At 31.1% G+C, this 16676-nt stretch overlaps 1 long non-coding RNA gene across 1 annotated transcript; it reads right to left on the reverse strand.

Moving 5' to 3' along the window:
* Positions 1-7240: 7240 nt before the first annotated feature.
* On the reverse strand, positions 7241-15353 carry LOC143078887 (uncharacterized). The gene is made up of 3 exons (XR_012979293.1): positions 15094-15353; positions 9496-9741; positions 7241-7484 (listed from the first exon to the last, which is right to left on the reverse strand). It is a non-coding gene; the product is annotated as an uncharacterized LOC143078887 (long non-coding RNA).
* Between the last annotated feature and the right edge of the window lie 1323 nt (positions 15354-16676).

The following is a 16676-nucleotide window of genomic DNA, read 5'->3' on the forward strand; positions in this document are numbered from 1 at the left end:
ACTTGTTTCATGATAAAATGCAAGTGTTGATACACCATGTGCCTTGAAAGTACTTAACTTGAGCCTTTATTTTATAGTTTTTAAAAGTAAACACATAAGATGTTTAGCTATAAGAAATGTGTATAATCACTCGATAAAAAAAGGACACACTCGAAAAAGCCCGGACTGCTCTCGAAAAAACCCGGACATGAAAAACTGAATTTACTCTCAAAATGTTGTTTTCAATGCAATAACAATAGTTTTTGTAAAGTTTCTGTGTATCTGAGGATACATAGAATCCATGAATGCATTTCCATCGACATTTTGCATTGGTATGTGTAAGAAAATGGCTTTATTCGGTACTTTGGAATAAAAGCATTTTAAGGCTAAATTTAACTTTTTAAACGAAAAGTAATGTCAGAATGATACAATCTTTATATCTCAAATGCTAACATATCATGTACAACCTTGTTTATCAAACTGAAGCTTCTATATCACGTCTTGTTAGAAAAGAAGTCTTTTTTGTTTACATTTTTGATCATACTCACTCGAAAAAAAGTGGTCACACTCGAAAAAGCCCGATCAAATCACTCGAAAAACCACGATCCTAGCCGGACACTATGCCTACCGTGCTCCTGGTATGCTCGATTCATCCGTCATGTGAATTCACACCCAGTCATGAAAATAGGAATAGCACACATACTGCGAATGTTGTTGGGGAAGATAAAAGTGTAAATAGTATCAACAAAGAAAACATACACATAACATGCTCAAACACACAGTAGTATATTTTAAGGTTTTTCTTGTCGTAGAACACACAGAAGGGTGGCCAGATTGATCAAACTAAAGACTGACCATAGGGAGGTCTTTCTTTGAGAAATCCTAACACCCCGAGGTATGTTCTACGACAAGAAAAACCTTAATATATTCATTATCTGATGGAGTTATTTTCTTTCAGAACCATAGGTCATTCTTTCTCAGAATCAACCCGGACGCTACCATGTTTCAATGAAATATGCTCCAAGGTATAAAATAATGACCTGTATCAGGTCATTATTTTCCTTGATAAAAATGACATCTATAATCTATTTCAAAATTATATTCGTCTGATAGTTTACTGTTGTCGATTTGGGAATTTATCTTTAAAAGTTCAATCGATGATAGGTGTAAAAGAAATCGACATTGCCCCCATTTTAATCTTAGAAACAAATATAAAGGGAAGTTTTGTTAATTTATCGCTACAAAACAGAAACATTATCATATATGTGAGATGAATTTAAATGTAGACTTTCATAAAATGAAACCAGATTAAACATATTAGTGTGCAAGATTTTTAAAATCTTATTGAGTCACACTGAACAGGATGATTAATTGTTGGATGTTTGCTTAACGTCCAGTGGCAAATATTTCATGCATGTTCAGGAAGATACTCACTGAAAACTGTGAACTACATGTATTGATATTCGTCTTCGTGTCAGTTTCTTAACGTTTTTAAATTTATGTACACCTTTTACTCTATCAAATTATCAACTAATAAGACATTCTTATATTCTATTGAATAACATTCACGTAACTCCATATAGGGTCGGGTGGGGAGGGTATATAAGTTTATCATAATTATATGTTAAAAAGATGTATTGCTATTCAAAACACAATATTTCTGAATATTTCATTCAATTCAATTAAAATTGTTGAAATAATAACCACTTGTCGGCGATAGAAATGTCATTACAAATAGAACCCCTCTTTTTCCATTAACTAAGTTGGTACAATAAATTACTTACAATGTGTCTTGTATTTTCCAAACACTGTTATCGAATGGTAACAATTCATTTGTTTGTTTCTTCATGCAGATTCAGTAATATTCATATTGTGTATGGATAATAAATTTGAAAAAGTTTATACTTTATATCTAGATTAATCTGACCGCATTATAAAGGAATATCCCACTTTAGTGTGGTCGGTAAAATAGGATACTTTTTTTTTATAAAAAATAATATTTTTTTGACGGTATACACATAAAGTAATGTATGTCAGAGGTGTGGTTACAGCCTTAATATAGGAAGGTATAACCCAGCTAAAGAAAAACATTGTAACAGTCGTAACCAGAAAGGTTATCTATCGAAGATGCGTTGAAGCAGAGAAGAGAAAACATGTTCACAAAGTGAACACACTTTTAATTGAACGTGGTGGTAAATAGTGAAATCACAAAAATACTGAACTCCAATGAAAATTCATAACGGAAATTCCTTAATTCAATGGCAAAATCAAAAGCTCAAACACACCAAATGAATGGACAACAACTGTCATATCATATAGACCTGCCACAGGTATGATATATTTTATCTGCAACATTACATGGAAGTTTGTGTACAACACAAAATCGCAACAGTACAGATTGCTATAATACATCAGATATAGCCCCATAGAATGTTCCTTGCAAGGCAGTCATTAATCTCTAAGACGTGTTACATTGTTAAACCCTGGGATACTTTGGCGCAAGGCGACTTTTTACGTTTTTTTTTTCTCGTTCTATTGCAATGACATTTGATTCATATGACACCAAATAACAGTAACATATTGACACTATCCCCTTTGAGCGTATGATAACACATTCGTCAATACAGTTGTACTTATAATATCATTACTATATGCAATATATTGATCTGATGTATCTTGATAGCTACTATTCTTTTATCTAATGAATACATATGAAAAAAATTGCTTGCTTATAAATCCCCTTAGAAAACTCTTTGGATGGATCGTCGTATGGGGGTTGTCATACTGGGTATTTTGAAGTAAAAACCTTTAGCTGTAAATAATTGCATTGTGATGTTTGGTTGCTATGAGTGTCCCTTTAACGTTGATCTTTACATTCATTTTTGGCAATTTTATTCCAGAGATGTTATAGTATCTCATTAATTAAGGAGACTAAATTGTAATAGATTTTGTCGAGGAATATGATACGCGTATAACTGTAAAACATATTCTCAAAATTAGAATTTGAAAATTTCTACATATTTCTAAATTTTGATCAGCTCTGTCCATCTTATTGCATTCATACAATTACGTTTGAATTGTATTTCACTGTCATTTTGGGGCCTTTTATAGCTAACTATGCGGTATGGGCTTTGCTCATTGTTGAAGGCCGTACATTGACCTATAGTTGTTAATTTCTGTGTCATTTTGGTCTCTTGTGGAAAGTTGTCTCATTGGCAATCCTACCAAATCTTTTTTTTTAAAAAAGACATATTTTGCACTGGGCGTTAAGCAAACACGAATCAATGATCCTTTTTTGACAATTAACAATTAACGTGTTACTCGTTGTTTCAACATTTGATGTTGCAAAGGATAGGCGTGCATGTGAAATTTTATGTGTTGATTATTTTTTTTTCTGATTTATCCATTGATTGTTGCTTCTTTTATGTGTGTGTTTGTTTTAATTAACATTATAATGGTTGGACGCATGAATTATAACGTGTTGCTCTCATTTTTTTAAGCGACAATAAGAACAGTTATTTCGTCTTTAATTATTTCTACGGATCGTGATACTCACACAGTTTTGATACGGTGCAGAAAATGCTTACCCTTCCGGAGCACATGATTTCACTCCCAGTTTTAGTGGAGTTCGTGTTGTTTCTTATTTATTATTTGTAACTGATGATGTAGATGTCTTTTGGTTTTGTGAGTCTTTGTTTACTCCTTGGTTTTGATTATTTTTGTCTTTTAATCCATGAATGACATTTCAAAACTAATAATCTTGTAGAGATCGTCCAAAAGTGATGCAATGAATTCTACCCTGAAAACGGAAAGAATCCAATAATGCTGATCAAATAAATTAGTTTGTAATGCCAATAGTTATCAAAGGTACCAGGATTATAATTTCGTACGCCAGACGCGCGATTCGTCTACATAAGACCCATCAGTGACGTTCATATCAAAATATTTATAAAGCCAAACAAGTAAAAAGTTGGAGAGCATTGAGGATCAAAAATTCCAAAAAGTTGTGCCAAATACAGCTAATGTAATCTAAGCCTGGGATAAGAAAATTCTTAGTTTTTCGGTAAATTCAAAGTTTTGTGAACAGGAAATTTATAAAAATGACCACATTATTGATATTCATGTCAACACCGAAGCCAGCTCTTTCATTGGATTCACGTGCAAAGATTTTTTTTGAAAACCGTAGTTATTGTTCCATTTGATCAACCTATGAATTTCAGCAGAGTTTTTGTTTTCGTTTATTGTTCTTTTTTTTTAAGATAAATAGATAACGAGATGTAGTATGATTGTAGTATAATTTCAAATAGGATGCAAATAATCATAGGCAACATTTCAGCCTTCAACTATGAAAAGTAGACATTGTAAACTAGTAACGACACAAAAAAATACAAATAACACAACAGAAACAATAAATCCCAAATACTCTAGACAAGTGGTGAATTATTTAGCAGAGGTAATTTTAGGTTTGCCATCAATGCCACTTTTCCTATCGGACAACACACTTAGTCAACAACTAAGAAAACATTAAAGGGATTTTCTGACTTGATACGGTATGTGTATATTTAGAACATGATGGGGCGGATGTTTACTGTTTTATCAGGTTTCAAGAATTCTTTTTCTTTATCTCGATCAGGGGAGTAACTACAAAGATAAAACAAATGAATGAAAATCGTTTCAGAGATAACAATTCTCTTCAATGTTGTTACAGACGACGTAGAGGTACAAAACTGAAACGGGAAACAGATGCACTCTGAACTGCAAACTCATTGAGGATTTAGAAATTAGAGAAGCAAATAAAGTTGTACTATAAATGCATTCCCCACTGTTAAATAAGTGATATTTCATAGAAGGATACCATTCATAATCAAAACGCTTCTCCACAATTCCTTCCCTATAGCTGCGATCTATGAAATTTGCATTCCAATCTGGAAAATAAACAGAACAAACCTTCCAGACACTATTTTTCTTTAATTTAACTTTATTTACTTTAAAAAGCAGTGACCTTGTCCTTTGACGTATTGATCTCAGCAGCTTTAAGCTTTTTCTTCCTATAATACATTTTATCTGTTTAAGTTTAATATCATTTTGATAAAGCAAGGGAACTCAACCTAATATCTGGCAACAATTGTTTCCCCAAACATTATATGAATAAATTGTGATCTTCTATTCACAAAATGAAAAGGCATCTTCTCATTCCCTTTATCAATTTCGTTAGAATCAGGCAAATGAAATAAACGTTGCCGTCCGTACGCAAAACAGTTTAAATGATTTGATTTTAATGCTAGTGACCTTAGCCTGTAATAAACTGACTCAAAATCAAGAGGTTTTGTCCTCGAATTATTTATTGACTATGGTATTGTAACGAAAACCGAGCGGTCAGGCTTTGATGTTAAACTATAAATGTTTAACCTTTAGTGTGTTGCTATAAGAATGTGTTTTATAACAATGTATAAGTACACATGAACGAAAGTTATAACTGACGACCCTTCTTAGTGGTATTCTGGTAGATCTTAGGTTGGTTCTGTTTAGGTTTTGTGGTACTTAGTGGTATTCTGGTAAATCTTAGTTTGGTTCTGTCTAGGTTTTTGTAAATATAACAGACTAGTTAAATAAAAATCAACTTGTATAACTTTAATCAAATTAACGGTACCAATTTTCGACAATACATTTCTCTTCAGTGATGCTCGAGTCCAAAATATTTGAAATCCAAAGCTTATATGAAAGATGAAGAGCTAAATCCGTGGAAGGAATCAGAGCTTTTCATGAGGGAGATACATTCCTTAGTTTATAATAATTTCTATCATTTTGTAACAGCAAATTTTAATAACACAAAACATCCGTATTTTCATGCAAGTACCGAAGTAGTGGCTACTGGGCAGGTGATACCCTCGGGGACTAATAGTCCACTAGCAGAGACATCGACCCAGTGGTAGTAATAAAATTAACGGTACCAATTTTCTTGCACCAGATGCGCATTTCGACAATACATGTCTCTTCAGTGATGCTCGAGTCCAAAATATTTGAAATCCAAAGCTTATATAAAAGATGAAGAGCTATAATCTAAAAGGTCCAAAAAGTATAGCCAAATCCGTGGAAGGAATCAGAGATTTGCATGAGGGAGATACATTCCTAATTTATAATAATTTCTATCATTTTGTAACAGTAAATTTTAATAACACAAAAAATTCGTATTTTCATGCAAGTACCGAAGTACTGGCTACTGGGCTGGTGATACCCTCGGGGACTAATAGTCCACCAGCAGAGGCATCGACCCAGTGGTAGTAATAAAATTAACGGTACCATTTTTCTTGCACAAGATGCGCATTTCGACAAAACATGTCTCTTCAGTGATGCTCGAGTCCAAAATATTTGAAATCCAAAGCTTATATAAAAGATGAAGAGCTATAATCCAAAAGGTTCAAACAGTATAGCCAAATCCGTGGAAGGAATTAGAGCTTTGTATGAGGGAGATACATTCCTTAATTTATAATAATTTCTATCATTTTGTAACAGCAAATTTTAAAACACAAAAAATCCGTATTTTCATGCCAGTACCGAAGTACTGGCTACTGGGCTGGTGATACCCTCGGGGACTAATAGTCCACCAGCAGAGGCATCGACCCAATGGTAGTAATAAAATTAATGGTACCAATTTTCTTGCACCAGATGCGCATTTCGACAATACATGTCTCTTCAGTGATGCTCGAGTACAAAATATTTGAAATCCAAAGCTTATATAAAAGATGAAGAGCTACAATCCAAAAGGTCCAAAAAAGTATAGCCAAACCCGTGGAAGGAATCAGAGCTTTACATAAGGGAGATACATTCCTTGATTTATAATAATTTCTATCATTTTGTAACAGCAAATTTTAATAACACAAAAAAATCCGTATTTTCATGCCACTACCGAAGTACTGGCTACTGGGCTGGTGATACCCTCGGGGACTAATAGTCCACCAGCAGAGGCATCAACCCAGTGCGTTGAATATCTACAATTCATACAAATAGTATATAACTTAACAGTATTCTATTCTAACAAATAATAAACGATATTATAACAAAATAATCACAAATAAACAGTTTGTTGAACCACATATGTCTCTGGTGCAGTAAGTGCTTGTTAGGACGTCTTTGTTTCTTTTCTAGTTTTTTTTTCTTTCTTGTACTGCGTGTTTTGTTAACTTTTTAATTATCAATGATTGATAAGGTTATCTTACTTTCATTTGTTGTCTTCTATAACAAAATATCAATAAAAGAATAATCATTTATTTAGAGTTTTATTCAGATATATTATTCTGATATTTCAGGTGCAAATACCATAACTTCTGACAACTGGAGATATTCCTTGCCTTTGATGGTCAACTTGACATAACGACCACTCATTTGCTTGTTACAATGGAATACAAGATGTTCATTGGTCTTTCCTGGACCTTTATAGTGTACACATAAGGATAATTCCTTCAAGGTTGGCCCAACTGTGATATCCAGGTCATGCAGACGTTGGCCTGTTCAAATAGTTAGAAAATAGATATTAACTACAGATGAGATGAAATACGTATATATGCTTTTTAATTTTTGTCGAACTTGATTTCAATTTATACAGGTTCTTTTTTTTTTTATCCTAATCCTCTTAAGACAAAACATTCGTACGCAACCGACCTTAGCAAATGTACATTACTTTAATAGCTTTTCTTGAATTAAGCGCGAAGCAAAACTTTGTTAAAAGTTTCAAACAAACATAGCAACGATTTGAGAGGAATCAGTAAATACGAAATACTAAAAACAAATCTCTTAAATCATACCACATAATTAAACTTCATTACCATATAGTACTGCCAATAATATTATTCTATGTTATGAAATAGTCCTTCGATAAATCGGAATGAAAAAATATCTTTCGTATTCGGCACAATTCCCTTTTAGGAGTCAAAAACAAATGTGTTAAAGAGACAGCAACCCGACCGAAGAGGAGAAAACAACCCAAGGTCACCAATAGGTTTCATAACAGCGAGCCCCTTAACTTAAATGTGAGCCCCTAAACACAAAAATTATAGAACCCTCACCATTTACCTCTCAATGTAAAATAAAACCGGACAGCAATGCGCACAAAAAAACTTAGTTTAAGAAAGTCTGAGTCCGATGTAAGATTAGATAATAGAAGTAACTAAGCAAAATAACAATAAAACTTGAATCAACAAAATTCTACTAGCAGTAACTGACATGCCAGCTCCAGACATTTATTAAACTGATTCAAAATTATGTCTTCATTATATGAAAAATAATCACAACATACATTTAGCTTAGGTTGTGTGCTCTATCTGGTCTATTGTTACAACATTCGTTTAAACTTTTCATGTACTAATATATATTCCAGGTTCTTTTGTGTACATTGTTGATTTGATAATTAGGAGATAGCTATTTCTTTTAGTTTTAGTTACACATGGGACAATACCCCTAATGCGCCTTGAAATGAGGAACACAAAAGTCACGTGTAAACAAAAAATCTCTGTGTAGTGATATTTGACACATTTCTATGATAAACAAATGACTGAACTGAACCAGTGTTAATTTGGAAAGTAAGGGAACACAGAATAAATGTGTAAAAATCATGGAGCTATTAAATGTGTTCAAAGTATTAAAATTTCAAAGAACTTATTGTGTTAAAAATGGGATTTTTTACCATGAGGAGCCACATCGCAAAAGGATACTCGGGGTTTGCTAAATTACGGAAAAATGAATCACACTTCGTACCCCGAAAATTTAACCACATATGTAAAAATGTCTCAGCTTCGAAACAAGCCATCATACATATACAAGTTTACGATATGGGCTGAGCAACAGGAGAAAACGTTACCATTACGGCCTATGGAGAAACAATTGCGCATATTGCCCCACATGTTCAATTGATTGATTAAACAGTAGATTGGAATGAATCCCGATCGCAATATTCCGTATGGATATACGCTAATGCCTTGTGCACGTGAACCGGGAACCAGGATAACAGTACATTCTCATTAGTTAATATCCTTTTTAAAACACAAATGTTTCCCCTTCATATTTACGGAATCTAGTTTTGTAAAATGTTTGATAGTATATATTAAATATACTAAACTTTCGTAACCTAGAATGTATAATATATTCTTGCCACTACTCCTGACGATCATAGACAAACATCTTTATATGTCTTTTGCTTTGATTTCATTGTATTGTATAGCTACTGTCTGATTTGCTTACACCCTACATTTCAAAGTCAAATACAGCATAGACTCCGAATCAAAAATGTAGACCTATTTAAATTGTGATTGGAAACAGTTCCTTGGATTTGTTTTTCTTTAATAAGGTCAGACAGGAATAAAGGCAACAGTAGTATAACGCAGACCATATGATCCCCTTTCTGACAGCAAGACAATAAAATGGGTAAATTATAGAATTAATGTTATGCACAAATATTCCAAAGCATTAATGTTTAGTTAGAATGCATCTTGTCGTCTTAAACTAAAACACAACGGAACTTACCATAACTTTCCGATCTGTTTATAATTTCAATCCGCTTTATATCATACATACGTCCAAGATCTACCCACAAGTACGGAAAATTATCATAGTTTGTATGTGAGAAGGTTGTTGCATTTCCATCGTTTGCATATTCAGTTGCACAGCACATATAATTCATTAAAGAACGTGTCTTAGCATACCACGAGCTTTGTTGGATTCTTTTCTTCAGCGCAACGTTCTTAACTACACCATTGGTTGGTTTGTGGTCTGAAGAACAAAATTTAGAAGTGAATGATTCTTTAAGTATAGATAAACTCATCATGGATATCAGGCTTAAAAAGGTATCTCTTTCTGGTAGCGGATTTCACTATATATATACGAATTTGATTTGACAATGGACCATTTGCAAACATGTACATCCAATTTTTTTTTCCTTTCAAAATTATTAGATATGCATTTTTCCAATCATTTATAACAAAGAAGTTGAAATAATATGCATTCTGTTCTTAAAATAGAGAAAATCACACAAAGTTGACAGCGTGGTAAATTTTGACATGAAAAAGCGTCACAATATGATTAAACTTTCTCAACATTAACCTATAGTTTTATAAATAAAATTTATTCCGATTGGTCAACTTCATCTTAATTGAAAGTATGAAAAAAATTTAATTGTGGAACTGATTTTTTTCACGATAATAGCCCATACAGTTGGTAAAAATTGATGAAAAATGGGAAAATCATCAAAATTTGATTCTTTCAAAGGGTCGTAGCAAAAACAGAATGGCGCCACCATATGATTTTGTCTTCCCAAATTATTTATTTAAGGTCATATAAACCTAAAAAGCAGGCTAAGAAATAAAGTATAATTTCAGAATATTTTGGCTCCTGAGAACTGTACATCCTTAAATATTTGCCGCTAGATGTGAAGCAACCAAACATCTATCAATTCAGCGTTCAGAGATTTCCGTTCATTATTGAATAAGTCATTTGTCAATGTATTAACAAATTTTAAATTTACATTAGAATTTTTCTTGATTTCAATATAAAATTTTCATGTCTTGTTATTTAAATATTTTGTTCAGACTTCCAACAGAAGAGTCAAATTTTCCTTTCTCATCTAGTTAGACATATCAAAGCTTCAAATAGCAAAGAAATGGCACAATTTGGATTATATTTATCAAATATAAGTAAACTATTGGTAGACTACATACTTCTCGTTTACATCCATTAAATAAGGATTTAACACACGCTGGTAATTTCTTTACTTATCTGTTTTTCTTCATTATGTACAAACCTTTTTTAGGGAAAAGCCGAATATCTCATAACCATACAATGCGCTCGGGTTTTATTATGGATTTAAAAATATGTAATCGATTTTTTGCATTTAAAGTCACATCATTGAATGATTCTCTAATTGCGGAATAAGGCGGGAAAGGGAATTCAGATATATTCATATTCTTTAACATCTTCAATTAAGTTTTTATAAATATATAATTAATTCAATCTTTTTTAATTATTGTCCAGCTTTGTTATAACTGAATGTATTGTTTTCAATTCAAGTTTCAAGTTTTTAATTATTTTCCACTATGGGAAAAGACTGCTAATTTTTAATGAATTTCTGCAGTTCCTAAGCAAGTTTGGTGATAAAACAAATTCATCCATAAACTTAATTTTGTATTAATGTCGTCAGAACAAACACGTAGTCACTGTTTCTCAAATGTGATAAACACCCAGTTTGCTACAGTCATCGAATAATTTATTGTAAAGTGACGAATGCAATCTCTAATTGATATTCTTCTTAAACTATATAAACCCTGTTTGGATCTTGTTGTAATCTTACATGATTTATGTAGCAACAATATGTGAAAATAAGTTTTTATAGTTAATAGGGGGAAAACAAGTACACACAATAATTCAGGCTGTAATTTGTCATTCATATTTGGAAAAACTAAGAATACTTAAGTTCATTATAGATTTGATTTTGCTGTTATTCTAGTAATTTAATTATCTAATTACATATTTTCTTCGTCCAGATTATTTAATTTTTCGAAATTAAGTATTTCAGCATTTCATATTTCACATGCAATCAAATATTTGATACATTTCATCCATTCACCAGCACTTACTTTAGCACTTACATCTTTTTCTTTTTTTGTAACAAAGTATGTTTTACTTCATTTAGAAGCCAAAATAAAGTTTTGGATTTATTTGGTGACATGTCTGCATCATTACTTTATTCTCTCTTTCTTTTGTACATGTGTGAGGTTCTTAAAAAAGCCAAACGGACAATAGGATATCTTCTGTATTCCTGAATTAGGAATGATTCATCAAAATAAATCTTTGTATATATTTTAAAATCTGGTAATCCCATGGTTGTGTTATATATCTTTTCGTGTAAAATATTTTCCCTTCTTTTCTAAGACTTATTAGCTGTTGTTTGAAGATCATGCATTTTGTTGTTCAGGAAGATGACATCTTAAAATTGAATGTAACTGACAATTATGTGATAAGTAAAATTAAATCTTTTCTATTTAAAAAAAATATTACAGAAGATAAAAACATGATCTAAAAAATACTGTAAGTTGATAACACTAAAAAGGGCCAAAAGTATAGCTGTTGCAAAAAAGGAATAAATGCTTTGACTGAAGAAAGTATGTTCCATTATTTGCATTTTTTCAAAAATCTTAACACAGAAAATTTCAAACAAAATATATATTTATAATTTTATAACAGCTAAAACCACAAAAGTCAGTAATATTATACTCTTAAGTTTTTGTCTCAAACGTAATTAGTAGTTTTAGTTTGTTACCCCGATTTTGTTTTTTGTCTATAGATTTACTAGTTTTGAACAGCGGTATACTACTGTTGCATTTATTTCCCATGTCGAAATATATTCTTTAATAGTTAATATAATTATTTTGCACAAAATGAAAAGACTAAATGATTGTTATCAAACAACACTAAAATATCTAACAGTTTTGCACACAACCACAAATACTTGAAGATTATTAACACAGGACATAAGGAATGAAATGAAATTTGATGTTTTAAGGAATTTGTATGACAGTAGTATTTTTTTGAAGGATCAAAGGTAATGTATTATCCATATTTTTTTTTCAAAAAAACTTATTTTTTGCTATTGTTATACAAATTTGAGGTTTAGCTTGCTATAAAACCATGTTCAATTGACGATTGTTTACGTAAGGAAATCCCTGTATCAAGACAGGAGTATGAATGTAGTTTTCCATTCGTTTAATGTGTTTGAGCTTATGATATGACATTTAATAAGAACCTTTCCGAATTGACTTTTCCTTGGAGTTTAGTATTTTTGTTATTTCACTTTTTATACAGATAGATATGCAACACAAGAATATGTTATACAATTGACACCAGAGAGCAAATGGCATAGAAGATTACAACTTAATTCCCTTTCGGCTTCTGGTAGATTAACTACGGAAAACAATATGAAACTATTTCTGAAAAAGTTAGTAGTAAAAGCCAAAAATGAAAATAATTTAGACTATACCTACTGAAAGTTAAAATCTTTATTTAAAACATATTGTATTCGTCCAGATAATTCAGTTTTTCAGTAGGTATGTCTTCTTTTGATATTTCATATACATTTTAATCTTTAACATTTTTGAAACCAGTCATCAGCATTTTCTGTTATTTCGTAACAAAATAATGGTGTACCTTATCTATACAGTCCAAATAAGTTTTTGGATTTATTTTCACTTTTTTAAGACTTATTAGCTGTTGTTGGATGAACATAAATTTCGTTGTTCAGGGAGATGACTTCTTAACATTTACTGTAACGGACAATGATGAGATAAAAAAATAAAAAGTAAAATCACAAAAATACTAAACCCGGTCCATTAATCAGATTTAAAGCTTATTGATTTTAAAAAGTATTACAACATGATTTGAAAATAATCAAAATTTTGTTATGCTAATAATTAGAGGTTAAAAGTAAGTTAGGGCAGCTATTAAATAAAATCAAAACGCATAGAGACCTGCATTAATTCATTAATCCCAAATCTAAAAATATAAGTGTTCTGAGGAGTTATTACTTTCTTTTCCTAAGCACCCTATATTGAAAATGATAATAGGGCTGAGTCAATCTATAATTCTTAAATAGCAGTATTTATATTAAAGAAAGAAGAATTAAATCACTTTTGCAACGTACGATGATTATATTTTCTCAGATAGAAATAAACGGTACACATTTTACTTAGCTTGATACACATATCTACAAAAAAATGTGTCTTCAGTAAAGTTTAAGGCTCACAATTTGAAAATCCAAAATTAATTGCAAACATTGAAAGACTGACAAAACTAAAAACGGTCTTAAATATAGCCAAAGCCAAATAAAAGAGTAAATGCTTTGCATGAGGGAGGTATATTCCTTTATTTGCAATATTTTAAAAATCGTGTTACAGTTTTCGTCTGAAACGTAAAGGATTTTATAACTGCTACAATAAAAAAAGAAAATATAATACTATAAAGATTTCTTCTCAATCCTAATAAGTGGTTTCCCATGTCGGAATAAATTCTTTAATAGTTAATTTGAAAGTTTTGCACGAAATGAAGAAGTAAAAAGATTGTTAACATATTATAATTTTTTTTTTATATCTACAATTTTTAACATACCACAAAAATTACTTGAAGTATTTTAACAACGGGAATTAATAGGGATTTTTTCAGGGAAATTGTGTTTACTCTATAACAGTAGTCCCTTTTAATGATCAATATATTTTTTAAGAAACCCAATTTTATGCGATTGTCAAATAAGAAACAGGTTACGCTAGGTATAGAACCAGGTTTAGTCCAATTTTTTTTCTATATTAGGAATTGTCTGTACAGTCAGGAATACAACAGTTGTTTTCCATTAGTTTGATGTTTTTAAGCTTTTGATATTGTCATTTCATAAAGGACATTCCGATTTAAATTTTCTGTAGAGTTCGTGACTTTTAATTGTTTCTCTTTTACTTTTTATACATTAAGCTATGGAAGTTAGAAGATGTGGTATAATTTCAAATACAAATAATATTTTCATTTTACAGCTGTAATGTGAGCGAAGTACGATGTTAGAAATCGGAAAGAGTTCCATGTGAATCCTCTCAGACTCTGTAGACGGAACGAGCATAATTATAAATGGCAGGCAGTTTAAGAGGAAATTTCGTAGAAATAATCATTTGTTTAAAATAAAAACCTTATCTTTTTCTCGTTAACATACATACTGTCAATCAAGCGATGAAACTACTGAACTGATAATTGATTAGCACGTATGTCGATTTAAATAATAAGGGAACGGTTATTTGATATTACTAGTTATTTGGAGGGTTTGAGTTGAGGCAGAAGAATTTCGAAATAATTTTTTCGGTCTAGGGAAGAACTACAAAATATACCAAATGTCGTTCATTTATTAATTCAAAACTAACGAAAACGATTTTGTTTGCCTCACAAAACGAAGATAATAATATTTATACAAAATACGATGTTAAAAACAAAACAATTCGATAATGTGCTTGGCTATTAAATACATATCTGTCAAAATATGAATTTTTGAATTTAAACAAATTATCACACTACAAGATTAAAATTACAGGTGTTATTTACCTTTAACTAGCTCATTGATTGTCTTAAGCATTTGAAGACTACGATCAACCTTTGCTGTGAGGATATCAACCTTAGATTCGAGTTCACCATACCCTTTACAGACATCTGAATTAAACTTTCCACCGGATATTGTTATTTGACATGCTGTCAAAAAGCAAACACAGTACGCTATAATAAAAACTACTTGCTGCATTTTTAACGTGCTCAATCAAATTTTAGTATCAAAGCGAAAGAGCATATTTAAAAACATTACAATGTATTCTCATTTTCAAATGAAATAGATATTGAAAAAGACAGCTGCTTTCATGCAAAACATGTTTAGGGAAGTTTGGCCATGTCATGCAACACCATGATACAATGAATCATTTACAAGTGCAACACGCAATCTCTGCATTTGAAGCAAAGTTGATGATTTGATTTCTGATGTATATTCGAACTTTATTTATAAATACGCATTAAATAAAAAAAAAAATTGTCACGAAACCAAGTTTGTTTGGTATTTAAGAATTAGACATTATAAATACCGTGTTAAAAGTCTACAGACAATATGATGATAAGACGATATGGTATGATTGACAATGAGAAAAATCTGCCAATGAGACAGAATGACGTAGAAAAGTATCCAATCATTTGATCAATCACAAACTACTGACTATTGACCTTTTAACAATAAGAACTACAAGTCGGTGAATAATACTTAAAAATTGCATAATATTTATCAGAATAAGACACAAGAATATATAAATTAGTAAGGAAAATCATGACAAAATAAGTCACGCAAGATGAACATTAAAGAAAGCAATCAAACACCCAAACTGAATTCTAGGCTCCAAACTTTGGACAGATAATTACCATAGTGGCGGAGTAAATATGAAATTGAACTCAAAGCTATATCTTAGACAGTGACATTGCAACATAACATACAAAATTCAATTAGAAATAATTTTTCAGATGAACACGTAACTAAAAAAAATTACATACAGACGAAAGACAAATGAGGTCTTCGCAGGTAATGAAAGCTATATAAGAGTCAAATACTTACAATAAACCAATCATGTTTATCTAAACTAAAGTAGGAGTCAGTGCAAATATAACAGGTTACGTGTGAATAACTGTATAGCTGTGAAAATATTCAGTTTCGTGTTTAGATGACCAAAAATAAATCGATAGTTTTACCGATAAATTAAAAAAATAACATAGATAACACAATTACTACAGAATGAAACACTAGAAACCATAACAATTACAAACTAACAAACTATGTTTATCACAAATAAAAAAAAAAACCAACTTCGTTTCAGTTTCTAAAAGTTAACTTTCGAATTGTACGGAGAACATCCTAGCATTTCCTATATGTACTTCCCAATTGATAATCGTTCAGACCTATCATTTCTATCACGAGTTACTTAATAGATAATAGTTAATTCTAAAGAAGTATCTATTAATCAATGTATTCTTAATAGTAAACTTTAAAAAAATCTCTTCAAATGTTTTTGGGCGCCATTATTGTTTACTTGATGGTGTTATCATTTATCATGAATGTGTTCTATTTGTCATATCCACACTTTTTATCTCTTTACTCA

Source organism: Mytilus galloprovincialis, chromosome 6, assembly GCF_965363235.1.
Source record: "Mytilus galloprovincialis chromosome 6, xbMytGall1.hap1.1, whole genome shotgun sequence".
Classification (NCBI taxonomy): Eukaryota; Metazoa; Mollusca; class Bivalvia; order Mytilida; family Mytilidae; genus Mytilus; species Mytilus galloprovincialis.